Source organism: Parasteatoda tepidariorum, chromosome 3 (genome assembly GCF_043381705.1).
Source record: "Parasteatoda tepidariorum isolate YZ-2023 chromosome 3, CAS_Ptep_4.0, whole genome shotgun sequence".
Classification (NCBI taxonomy): Eukaryota; Metazoa; Arthropoda; class Arachnida; order Araneae; family Theridiidae; genus Parasteatoda; species Parasteatoda tepidariorum.
Window position 1 is genome coordinate 76,867,370 of NC_092206.1, and position 12,154 is coordinate 76,879,523.

The following is a 12,154-nucleotide window of genomic DNA, read 5'->3' on the forward strand; positions in this document are numbered from 1 at the left end:
AAACATACCTTTTTCTCGACGGAATCGGATCTCTTACTCCCAAAAAAATAGGGGTAGCCGCAATCTGGGAAATATGGTCCCAATAGTTTGGTCAAGAGAGCGATCCGAAGTTTGGACCCCTTAACGTTAATTTTACTTTTCGCGTGTTTCGCCAAATCTGGAGAAATTTTGATCGCAATTACAAAGTTCGTTTATTCAAAGTTAATGCTATGCAAAAAATAAATTTTTAGTAAATATTTATTATTTTTTTATTGTTTCATAAAATAGTCAAATATTGTTCGAATTGTAAGGTACATAATTTTTTCATCATTTTAAAGTATATAATTTTACATGGCTAAATACAAAATTTGAGCGATATCGGTGGAATAGAGAGAAATCGAATTTTAAAAATGTCGTAATTTTAATCGTATATAGATATCGTATATTTCTCAGGAACTATTCGATCGATTTTGTAGAAATTTGCATTTTGCTATGTAAAATGCATACTTTAAAATTATACAAGAAATTGTATACCTTACAATTTAAACACTGTACACCTTACAATTTAAAAAATTGCATATTTTACAATAATAAAATATTATAAATATTTACTGAAATGTATTTTTTGAATGGAATTATCTTTGAACGAATTTTATAGTTTTGAAATTTTTTTCAATTCGCTTAAACATTTTTCGACATGTGGCGAAATACGCAAAAAGTTAAATTAATATTAAAGGGTTGAGACATTGGATCCCTCTCCTGATTGAAAATATGGAGACTATTTTTCCCAGATTGCGGCTACCCCCTATATTTGGAGGTCAGAAAATCCGAATCTATTGAAAAAAGGTATGTTTATTCAGAGAAAGTACGTTTTTGTGGCTGATTTCGTAACTTAAAATATTGTCTGCATTAATTAGTTAACATATTTGAAATCGCCCCTCGAACCATTAAGTGTTTTAAAACGTTAAAAATCCAATCATTAAATCAAAAGTTATTCAGGGTGGTTTGTTTTTTATGGCGCACTGTACCTTAGTTTACTTGCTACTTCGATTCCTTAGTATAAACATGACTGAATTGAGCACAGAAATGCCACTTATTTTAGCCAAATTAAAATAAATTATACTTATGAGTTCTTATAATTCATATGCAGGTGAAATAAGGTAAATTTTAAAAATATAGGATAAGTTTTTTTTTCCTACATCCAATATAGGTTGATTAATAAGAATATTTAAAATAGCGTTTCCTCAAAACGGTGTTCTTAGCTGAAAAACACCATAGCTTGTTAAATTTTCAACTGATAAGCTTAAAAATGCAATTGCTTCTTCATAATCAATTTGTAGTTTTCATTGCACTTACGACTGTGTTTTTAGTTTTACTTCTACTAGTTACTACATGGAGAAAAAAATACTGATAAAATTATTGTACTGCAGGGTAAAGAAATTTCTGGTAAAAAACTGGTAAAAAAGACATTTCTGGTAAATAAAATTTTTGGTATCAAACCAAAATATTCGGCATTTAAGCAATTCATTTCGTAATTTTTTCTCGTCAATCTGATAACGGTTTACCGGAAATTCTGATTTTCAGTATTTTATTTCTTTTTAACACACATTTAGTAAAAATATAAAACTGAAAAGTAAATTTAACCGAATAAACGGTTTTTATGTCATGCTTGAAGATATCATGATAAAATTACCATATTTTCCACATTTACAAAATTACCGAATTTTATCGAGTTTTATAAAATCATATTTTGCTGTTAAATTTACCTAAATCATTTCTAAAGTACTTCGGTACACTTCACCATATTCTGTTAATTTCGATTATATTTTTTTCCTATGCAGTTTCAGTGCGAGTTCAATTAATTCAAATTCAATTAAATTCAAATAAAAAGCACACATAATCTTAAATGTTTAAGAAAATAGGTTAAAAATTAGCATACAAAAAGCAACTACAATTAAAATTTTAAAATTATTTGCATAGATTATTTTATTTATGTTTCTAATGACACTTGGACCAGAAAAGCTCACCAGCCATTGGCCTTTTACTGATTAAGTCAGGAAGGCGAGTCCTTCGTTTGACAAGAGAGCACCGTAAGGGTGAAAGTACTTCTTAGTTCAGAACCGCATGGATGGACGGCAGAGCCACTCATTCGTAAGACCTCTTTCTCACTTTGGACATAGATTTGAAGAGGAATAAAATTTTCGTCCAGATTCCTGCACCGATGCTGTTACTTAGTGATAGACCACAGACTTTCGATTCCACAGAGCTTACGAGCACGTATATCGCGTGTATTCGGTGAGTCTTATCAGAGTCAAGAAACGAACCCGGCGCACTTGGAGCAGAGTCCGATTCTCTAATCACTAGGCTACCGCGGATTTTTTTAAATTATTTAGGACGACAGTTTTACTAATAAAATATTAAACAGAAAATAACAATTAGCAATATATAAAGCGGATGCAATCATATTTGCGACGCATGAGATAGATATTTAAAAGGAGAAAAAACATGGAAATTTTTATTTTACTTCCCTCTTAAACTAATGGAAAATTATATGAACACAGTTTAATAATTGTTAAACACTCATTAATATTTTTATTTTTATGTATTCATTAAAATAAGTATTACTGAAATTATAAATTTTAAATTTCAGTGTTATAAGTAATTTTGAAACTCTCTTAAAGATTTAAAAATTCAAGTTTAAAAAATACTTACAATCTTAAAATTAAAAACTTCGCTGCTAGATTCAACAGAACTTGTTTTAGTGAATAAAATAAAACAACGAGGCATTCGAAAGAATTAACTAGGTTCTGAATAAAAAATAAGATATGTCTCAGTATGTTTACATCGAGAAAGTAGAATTTCTTTTTCTCTTTGATGATATTTTCACTGCGTCCAAATATTACTTCTCATTAGTCGAAGAACAATTTTGCCGCCAAGTTATACGAAGAAAGAACTTTGAACTTTAATACTGAAATAAAATTCATTAGTGCGCTCTTCACATACTCGAATAGTTACTTATTCGTTAGATTTAGAAAGTTTCAACATTTCGAGTTCACTTTTTCTGAGCACATAATTCTCTGTTTGGTTATACTTGATATCGTGACTGAGAATAAATAATAAAGCAATTTTTCCTTTCTAAATTGAGATACTTTTATTTTTTTCTAACATTTTAATGAGTGATACTTTTTAATAATCAAGGGACTGGATTATCTAAGCCAGAGTGGATGAAAAAAAAAAGAAATCGTGTCAAATCCGAAACTTATTATTTTGATGTAATATAGTTGTGCACAAAAAAAAAAGTGATCGGGAGTAAAGATAAGGAATATTTTATTTTAGTAAGGAAGTTTTTATTTTTTATCACCCAAATGCTATCTTTTCATTTATAGTGTGAACGACTTTATATCCTCGTACTTTTAAACGTTCCAATTAATTTCGAAACTCAAACTCTAAATTGCAACTTATATTTAAAATGACGAAAATCGGAAAATAAATATCCAAATGTCCCATTACAGATTTCAGACAACTATTACAGACAACCACTTCGTTGTATGTAATATTTGAAATGTTTTTAACATTCCTATTAAATGTTTCATTATTTGGAGGCATTTGATTTAGGGAAACTTTAGTTTGTTGTATTTGTTAAGTACTTTATAAATAATATTTTGCCATTTTTATGCTTTTATACTCATTGTATACCATTATAATTTTCATTCTAAAATTAGGGTAAAAAAGCCGGCAGCAGTCTGTCTATCAGACTAGCCATGAAGTTTATGGTTACGAATTTTTTCATCTTTGCAGTTTTGAAACCGTTTGCAACTGGTACGGTTGAAAAACCGCGAATACAAAACTAAATTTTCATTCAGAAATTAGGGCAAAATTGCCGGCAAGGTAAAATTGCTGTTCATCAGATTAACCATAAAGTTTATGGCTAGGAGCATTTTACCATTGCAGTTTTGAAGCAGTTTACAACTTGTACGGTTGAAAAACCTTGAATACAAAACTTTACGGTTTTGCAACCATTTACAATTAGCAGAGTTTCCACAAAAACCTAAACGGATAGTGGAGCTTAGTGGGTTCTGCAACATATATGCATAAAGGAAAATTTTGTATTATCCAGGGTCACCGATTGAAGAGTGTTGGACACTGCAAACTCCTCTTGTATTGAAGGAATGGAGGAAATATTACGATGTCAAGGCTGGGATTCGAACCAGTTATGCTATTGACCGATTATCTCCATCAGCTACTGTATATTCAGAGCTGCCCGGAGCAAAATGGTTTTATTAGGTGGGCTTAGTGGCGTGTATAGAATTCTGTTTCTTAAACCGTATTAGATAAAGACAATCACATTTAAAAACTTGAATATCTTCCTTTTTGTGGTTGTTTACTGTTTTGTTGGAATACGTTAAACTAACAATTACATAAATTGTTATCTAACCATTTTTACCTCGTTTCTAACAGTGTAGCAGTAAATAAAATTTTATAATTTTTCGATAATCTAATATTTATTAGAAAAAACCTCGTTTACCGACATCTTTTAATATCAAATGCTTCATTGAGATATACTAATCTAATAAAAAAAATCCACTTCAAAGTTTTTAATTTCAATCAGATTAGTGTCATGATCGACAGATTAGAGGTAGATTGCGAAGTTTTTATATAGACTGCTGAAGTTCAGCTTTGAAAGTAATCAAAATTTTTTTTAAGAAAAAAATAAAATAATAATAAAAAAAAACATGAATGTAACATTTTCTTTCGACGACTAGTTCTTGTGAAAAAAAAACCTGTGCGCTGGAATGAAGGCTTGAAGAGAAGACTCCGGAAAACTAAAAAAACTCGAGGAAATAAAAATACTTTTGACATAAGTCGATGCAAAAAAAAAAAAAATAATAAAATTTTTTTTTCTCGAAAATTTATATTATGTGTAGTTTTTTTAGGACAAAATAAGTCAATATTTAAATCGCTGTTTCTTCAAAAAATAATAATATGCGTCTCTTCTATGAAAACTCAGTTTTTTTTTTTACTTCCGATAAATATATTTTTCATACATTCAACAGAAAAGGACCGGCATGGTATTTATTGCCATATTATTTTAAAATTCTTTTTAAGAAATATTTTGACATAAAATGTGTTCAATGCTTAAAAAAGCAGCTAAAATGTTTAAATATTTAAAAAAAATTTAAATTTAGAAATGTTTTGCCAATTTTTTATTTCAAACATTCTTCACTAGGGTCTTAAATGCCCGGACACGTAAAAACGGCGTTCGAACATGCATCGTTAACTAAATTTTCGGTGCTTAAATATTCAATCAAAAATACTATAAAACGTTGGCGTAGCACCAAATTTTAACAAAAATCGCCAAGACTTCAATAATGGTGAGAAGATTGTACCAAAAGTAAAGAATTTTTTTTACTCTAACCGGTGTGCATAAGGTAGGTACTTTATCTACGTTGCACTAGGGCTGTACAATGGGCTATTGGCGACGGTCAGGGAAACATGCTTGAGAATGATCAGAAGACATGTCATCGCAATGTTGATCCTCTGCAGAAGGGATGGCACCTTTGCTTTGGGACCCGGACGACTTGCGCGTAATTCGAGCACTTTACGGTAGAACAGTTTACGAAGACCAATACCGCGCAGGTATCCGATACTCGGTCCCTATTAATACCATAAAAGAAGTAGTTTGGGTTTGTGAAATGTCTACTTTGTCAGATAATTAGTAGACTGATATGCCCGAAAGAGCATGTGCACATTTTTAGATTTTTCTAGCCTTCATAATTTTCAGAAATAATTATTAACCACTTGCTCTTAGATTCCTTGCCATATCTCGAGAAAATTTTAAGTGAATTGAAAAACTTTTTGGTTTACAATTGCAAAATTCATTTATTCAAAGATAATTTCATGCAAGAAGTAATTTTTTGAACATATATTTATTATTTTATTAGATAATAGTTGAAAATTGTTTTAATTGTAAGGTATAAATTTTTTTTGCATCATTTTAAAGAATGTATTTTTACATGGCAAAATGCAAAATTTGAGTGAAACTGATCTAATAGTTTCTAAGAAATCAAATTTTAAAGAAAGTCGTATATTTAAAAGTCTCTGGAATTATTCAATTTCATTTTGCGAATTCACCATACATCGAAAACTGTTTAAGAATCGAAACTTTTTGCACACAATTATAAAATTCGTATATTCAAAGATAATTCCATTAAAAAAGAACTCAGTCAAATAGTTTAAATAAATTTAATAAAATAATAAATTTAATTTAATAAAATTAATAAATTTAAATAAATTTAATAACTAATCAGTAAATTTACGGAACTCCAAGAAGTCCTACCTCACAAGCGAGTTGTTGCCCATGAGGGGAGTTAAAAAACATCTGAAATTTGCGTAAACTTTTATCGAATATTTGAATTTATTTTATAACCGTCGTTGAACAATTTTATGGGTTTACGACTACTAATGCTCAACTCCGTAGCCTTGTAATTTTGAACCCAATCCAGCAGAACTTCTGGATCGAGTATTGAAAAAAATTTGCTTTCGTGGAGGACTTTTCGATGGAGCTAACCCGCATTCGCGTTACATGGAGAGGAAGACCACGAGAACCTCCCACGGTTAACCTGATGGAAAGGGGACTCTAACCCATAATCCATCCACCACTGAGGATATTTCACGTCAACACTGTGGTCGGTGCAAGCGGGATGCGGAATTCGCATCGACTGGGATTTGAACCCGGCTCGCCTCATTGGAAGGCGAACGCTCTATCCCCTGAGCCATCGCGGTTCTTTTTACCGAATATTGGTGTAAAGAAGATTATTGGTACTACACACTTCAAAGTGTGTAAGAAGGCTTATTTTTGTACACCCAATAAAGTATGTAAGGAAGCTCATTAACTTGAAATACAGTAATCACTCCCACAGTTTTTTTTCGACACCAAATTTGGATAGGTATTACACCACAGTTTCTACAGTGTGCAGTAAGCAAAAACAGTGAATAATTTTTGATCTAATGATCGGATTCTCACGTACTAGGACTCAATCTTAATGGTTGAAAGGAGTGGTTTCAAATATGCTAATTAGTTAATGCAGACGATTTATTAGATTACGAAATCAGACATACAAGCGTTCTTTCTATGAATATATTATTTTTTTGAAGGATTATAATTTCCGTCACCAAAAATATTGAAGGTAACCGCCATCTTGGAAATATAGTTCAATATTTTGGTCCGGAGAGAGGTCGAAAGTTTAGAAGTTTTTGCACAATTTTAAAGAATGTAATTTTAAATGGCAAAATACAAAATTTGAATGAAGTCAATCGAATAGTTCCCGAGAAATCAACTATTTTAAGATTCAATTTCTCAGGAGTTTTCCAACCAATTTCTTTCGAATTTGCCACATAAGAATACATTCCTTTTAAAATAATGCAAACATTTGTAGACTTCGAAATTGAAAACTTTTTTGACTGTCATAAAAAAATAAAAAGTAATAAATAATTACTGATAATAGAATTATTTTTGGATGCTTGGAATTGGATAGATGGCATGGAATTACCTTTATAAAAGAATTTTATATTTGTGAGGAAAAAGTCTAAAGTTCTTAAAAATTATAAACCTTAAAAAGTTCTACGTAATACGCAAAAAATGAAATTAACATTAAGGGATCCAAATTTTCACTATTCTCCTGATCAAACTATTGGGACCATATTTCCCAAATTGTGGCTACCCCCATATTTTGGGACTCAGAAATCATGATTCGTCGAAAAAAGGCATGTTTATTCCGAAAATAGTACATTTTTGTGTCTGGTTTCGTATCTAAAAATATCATTCTGCTAATAAAAATAGCATTAATCAACATACTCGAGGTCACCATGGAACCATTAAAGTTTGAGTCCTAGTACGTGAAAACCCCATTAGATCAAAAGTTGTTCAGGGTGTTTTGTTTAATTTTTTTGTGCACTGTACGCAGTAAATTTAAAAATAAACATGGTAAATATATCAAAAATTTCTTACTTCTACAGACATCAGCTTTGTTTAATTTGTTGAATCTACTTATTTTTCTCGAATAAAAATTAGGTTCAACATTGTTCATATAAACATAAAGCAAATAGTTTCAAGTGGTCTTTCTAAAGAAGATATTCAAAATATCTGTGAAATAAATCAAATTCAAACACCCCCAAAATACTTTTTTACAAATGCTTTAGGCATTCTTAAACATACGTTCAAAAGCTCTTCATTGTATTTCTATTGAAATTCAAATAAACCTCACTCTTTGTAAAGTTTGAAGGAATTTCATTTACACCTCTTTTGATGTAAAGCTAATAAAAATAGCATCTCGGAAGATAAACTATAGATGGAAATATATAGGAAGATAAACTATTTTAACCAGACGCAAAACTTGCGTTTGAAAGTAAGAGAAAAAGAAAAGTTTTTGTCACGTCTCACAGAAAAATAAATACTACTGACTGTAGCTAAATGCAATTAAAATTGTGAACACACAAAAAATTGGTTCTAATAAAAATGTTGTTTATTCATGATATATTTTATTCATGATGTTGTTTATTCATGATTTATTTTTCTACTGTGACAGATATTTCTCTACTCAAATTGGCAACACTATAATTATCTGCAATAATTCATTTTGCTAAGTTGTCTTAAATGGTAATTTGAGTAGCATTAAATTCATTTAGTTAGGTTGTCTTAAGTGATAGTTTAAACAGATTTGTATAATTATATATACGTTACCAATTACTATTGATTCGTGGTTTTGGAATTACCACCTTGTTGTGGTGAGGGACTGGCTTGTGTCAAAGACTCACTGAGCTATGTCGGTGATAGCGTAACTTCTGGTAGGGCCTTTCTTGCTGGAATGGTCAGGGGGGAGACACCATAGTAAGAGTAACCCTCTGGCCTTCCAGGTTGGGGTTGAGCATAAGGTTCGCATAGGTGATAGCGTAACTTCTGGTAGGGCCTTTTTTGCTGGAATTGTCAAGGGGAAGACACCAGACTACGAGTAACCCTCTGGTCTTCCAGGTTGGGGTTGAGCATAGGGTTCGCATAGGTGATAGCGTAACTTCTGCTAGGGCCTTTCTTGCTGGAATGGTCAGGAGGAAGACACCAGAATAAGAGTAACCCTCTTTAGCTTCCAGGTAGGGGTTGAGCATAGGTGAGCTATTTCATGAAACTATTTTTTCAGAAAGTAAAATCATAACAGATGCATTTCTGAAGTAGATTGAAGCCCTCTATCGACTCTACTAAGTTCCTGTGTGATGGCAGGTAACAAATACTTTTGGACCATTATTAGAAATTTAAAGGCAAATATATTTGGGCAATTTCAAGATAATGACAATATGACGGTTAAGATGGCGGTTTGTTTACATACTGTTATACTGATTATATGTGAGTTCTCCTTGTCGGATTAAATTGAGAAACTGAACAGAGCCTTTTTAATACCAAGCAAGTTTTAATCCTCTGTACTGATTGATTCAGAGTAGTGATTGGGGTCGATTATTCGCTAAGTAATTTCAATCTTCTTGTCGGATTGATTTAATAAACAACTCATATAAACTGTTATAAAATACACTTATCTTTTTGTTATATAATAAATATATTTCTCTCATAAGATTTACCAACATCTGTTAACTGTATAAAATATAAAATAATTTTATGACACTTAACTTCTATTTACTTTGGTTTTATTTGAATTCATATTAATATTCTCTCTCTACTTTGTGTAGGTTTGATAAACAAACTAATTTAATTTTAGGAAATATTTTATATATGCACCCTAAATCTATGATTCTTGCATTATATTGTATCGTAAAAGTAATTTTACTGATTCTTATTTTTATCATATCTTACCGTGATAGTAAATTTTAGTGTTATTGAATAACAAAAGAATATACTAGGAGGTGCTTTACTACATCAGGAACTATCTTGGGTTTTTGTGTAGTGGAACACTTAGTAAAACACTACTTTGGCGTAAAGTAGTTATTACCATTTTTGGTGTTTAGATACGCGAAAATTTTGTACAGTGTAACAAAACATTTCTTTGAATCTATTCGTTTATTTAATTACATCAATAGTTTATTATTCCTTAAAACAAAATTTCAAAACTTAGTTTTTTAAAGAGTATAATCGTAAGGAAATATTTGAAGAATCTGAATATCCATATAAGAATAGGTTTCTATTTATAAAAGAGTTTCTCCAGTTTCAAAACAGTGTTGAAAAGATAGGAAAAGACGTCTCAGTAACGGAAAATATAAAATAGCTCTCACTGTTATAAAACGTTTGAAGCAGTCTTATGGAATCCGAGTTACAGATCTGAACACCTATTTGATAACTAATGATAACGTCCATAAGTTTTACCAATTTTAGTTATTAAAAGACAGCACCATACAAATTTTAACACATATACACGAACACAGAATATAAATTCTAATATTAGAATGTAATTTAATTGATACCCACCTATAAAGCTTTTAAATTTTGACAATTTTCGTTTTAAAAATACATTTATACTATAAAATATTTAACGCATGTACACAAACACTAAACACAAATTCTAATATTAGAATGCAATTTAATTGATACCCTCTAATTACGCGGTGGAATTTTGACTAATTTTAGATGTTGAAAAAGATTTACACCATTAAACGTTTAACGCATGTACACAAACATTAAACAGAAATTCCAGTATTTAAATGTATTTTAATTGATATCTACTTATAACGTTGATAATTTTTATTAATTTTAGTCATTATAACTTAAACTTAGTCAAAAAACTTACCTTACAATTCAAATCACCAATTCCTGATTTGCGCAGTAAAATTTACGTTAGCACTGTTATATAACCATTATATTGAAATTTGATAATTAAAATATCTGAAAACTAATTTACTCTATTTTTTTGTTGATAAAAATACATAAATCTAAATAAAACTTGTCTATTGAAACATGTTTACTGAATAATTAGAAAATTATGTGAATTCATACATTTATTGAAGGAAGATGTATTCTACCGTATGTATTCCGTACTCTGATGTACAATGTATTTTTGTTTTAATTAATGAATAATATCAATGCTTATTACATGTTCATGTGTAAAAGAAGAAAGAGAGTAAAACAAAAATTAAACAATGGCACTTCATTAAAATAAAAATTACCTCAAATCGTATTAATATTCTCTCTCTTTGTAAAAACCCCAGATTATGGTACATAAATAATGAAATAGCTTTGTATTCTTAAATAACTATACCAGAATCTCTTCTTAGTTCTAATTCTGAGTAACTGCATTACCCTTTGGAGTTTAAGAATATCATAAGGCTAATACTTTGTATCTTAGGTTTCTTGTTATTAAATAATGTTTGCACAGAATGTCTTATGAATCATGGCAGAGAATTGCATACCGTAATCATTTATTGAGCAGAATATCGTTAATTATAGAACAAACTTGCAGAGTGATTATTAATTTTTGATGTACTGTTTATGTCTGCTAGTTTACGTATCAGATTAAACAAGTTGCTGGATGCAGATCTCTCCAAAGGCGGGACAAATATTGTTATTTATTTTCAAGTTACTTATTCAAATATACTTATGATTATATCGAGGAATATTATGCTTTAATGATACATTTCATGACTGTCATATCTAGAGTAAAGTCTAAGACATTATATGGTATCTTATTACCTTTAAGAATTATTACAAGATATTATAATATATCTCTTCGTCGCATTGCAGGCAAAAATTGCATAATTAAAATTGAATTAATCGATACTTGCACGTCTGTTTAAATACCGATATTATTTTTGCATTTCTAAATATTGCTAAGTGATAGCATAACTAGTGAGCAGATTCGAAGTCAACATTGAGAACTTAGAATTAGAATAGATACTTATTTAATGAGCATTTGATAATTAGAACTGAAGTCAGAACTCAAGCTGGCTCAAAAGAGTGGTCAAAAGTATGAGTCTCTAATTTTTAATTTATCTTTTTGCATTTTTCGCCATTCATCGGAAACATGTATATTCTCCAGACCTTGAAAACATGTATATCCACCATATTTGGAAACATCTACATTCCCTAAAGATATTTTTATTATTAAAATTTATGCAAATGGGTAGAAAAATAACTTTTTATAAAATAATCCATTGTTATATATATATATTCTCTACTCAAATT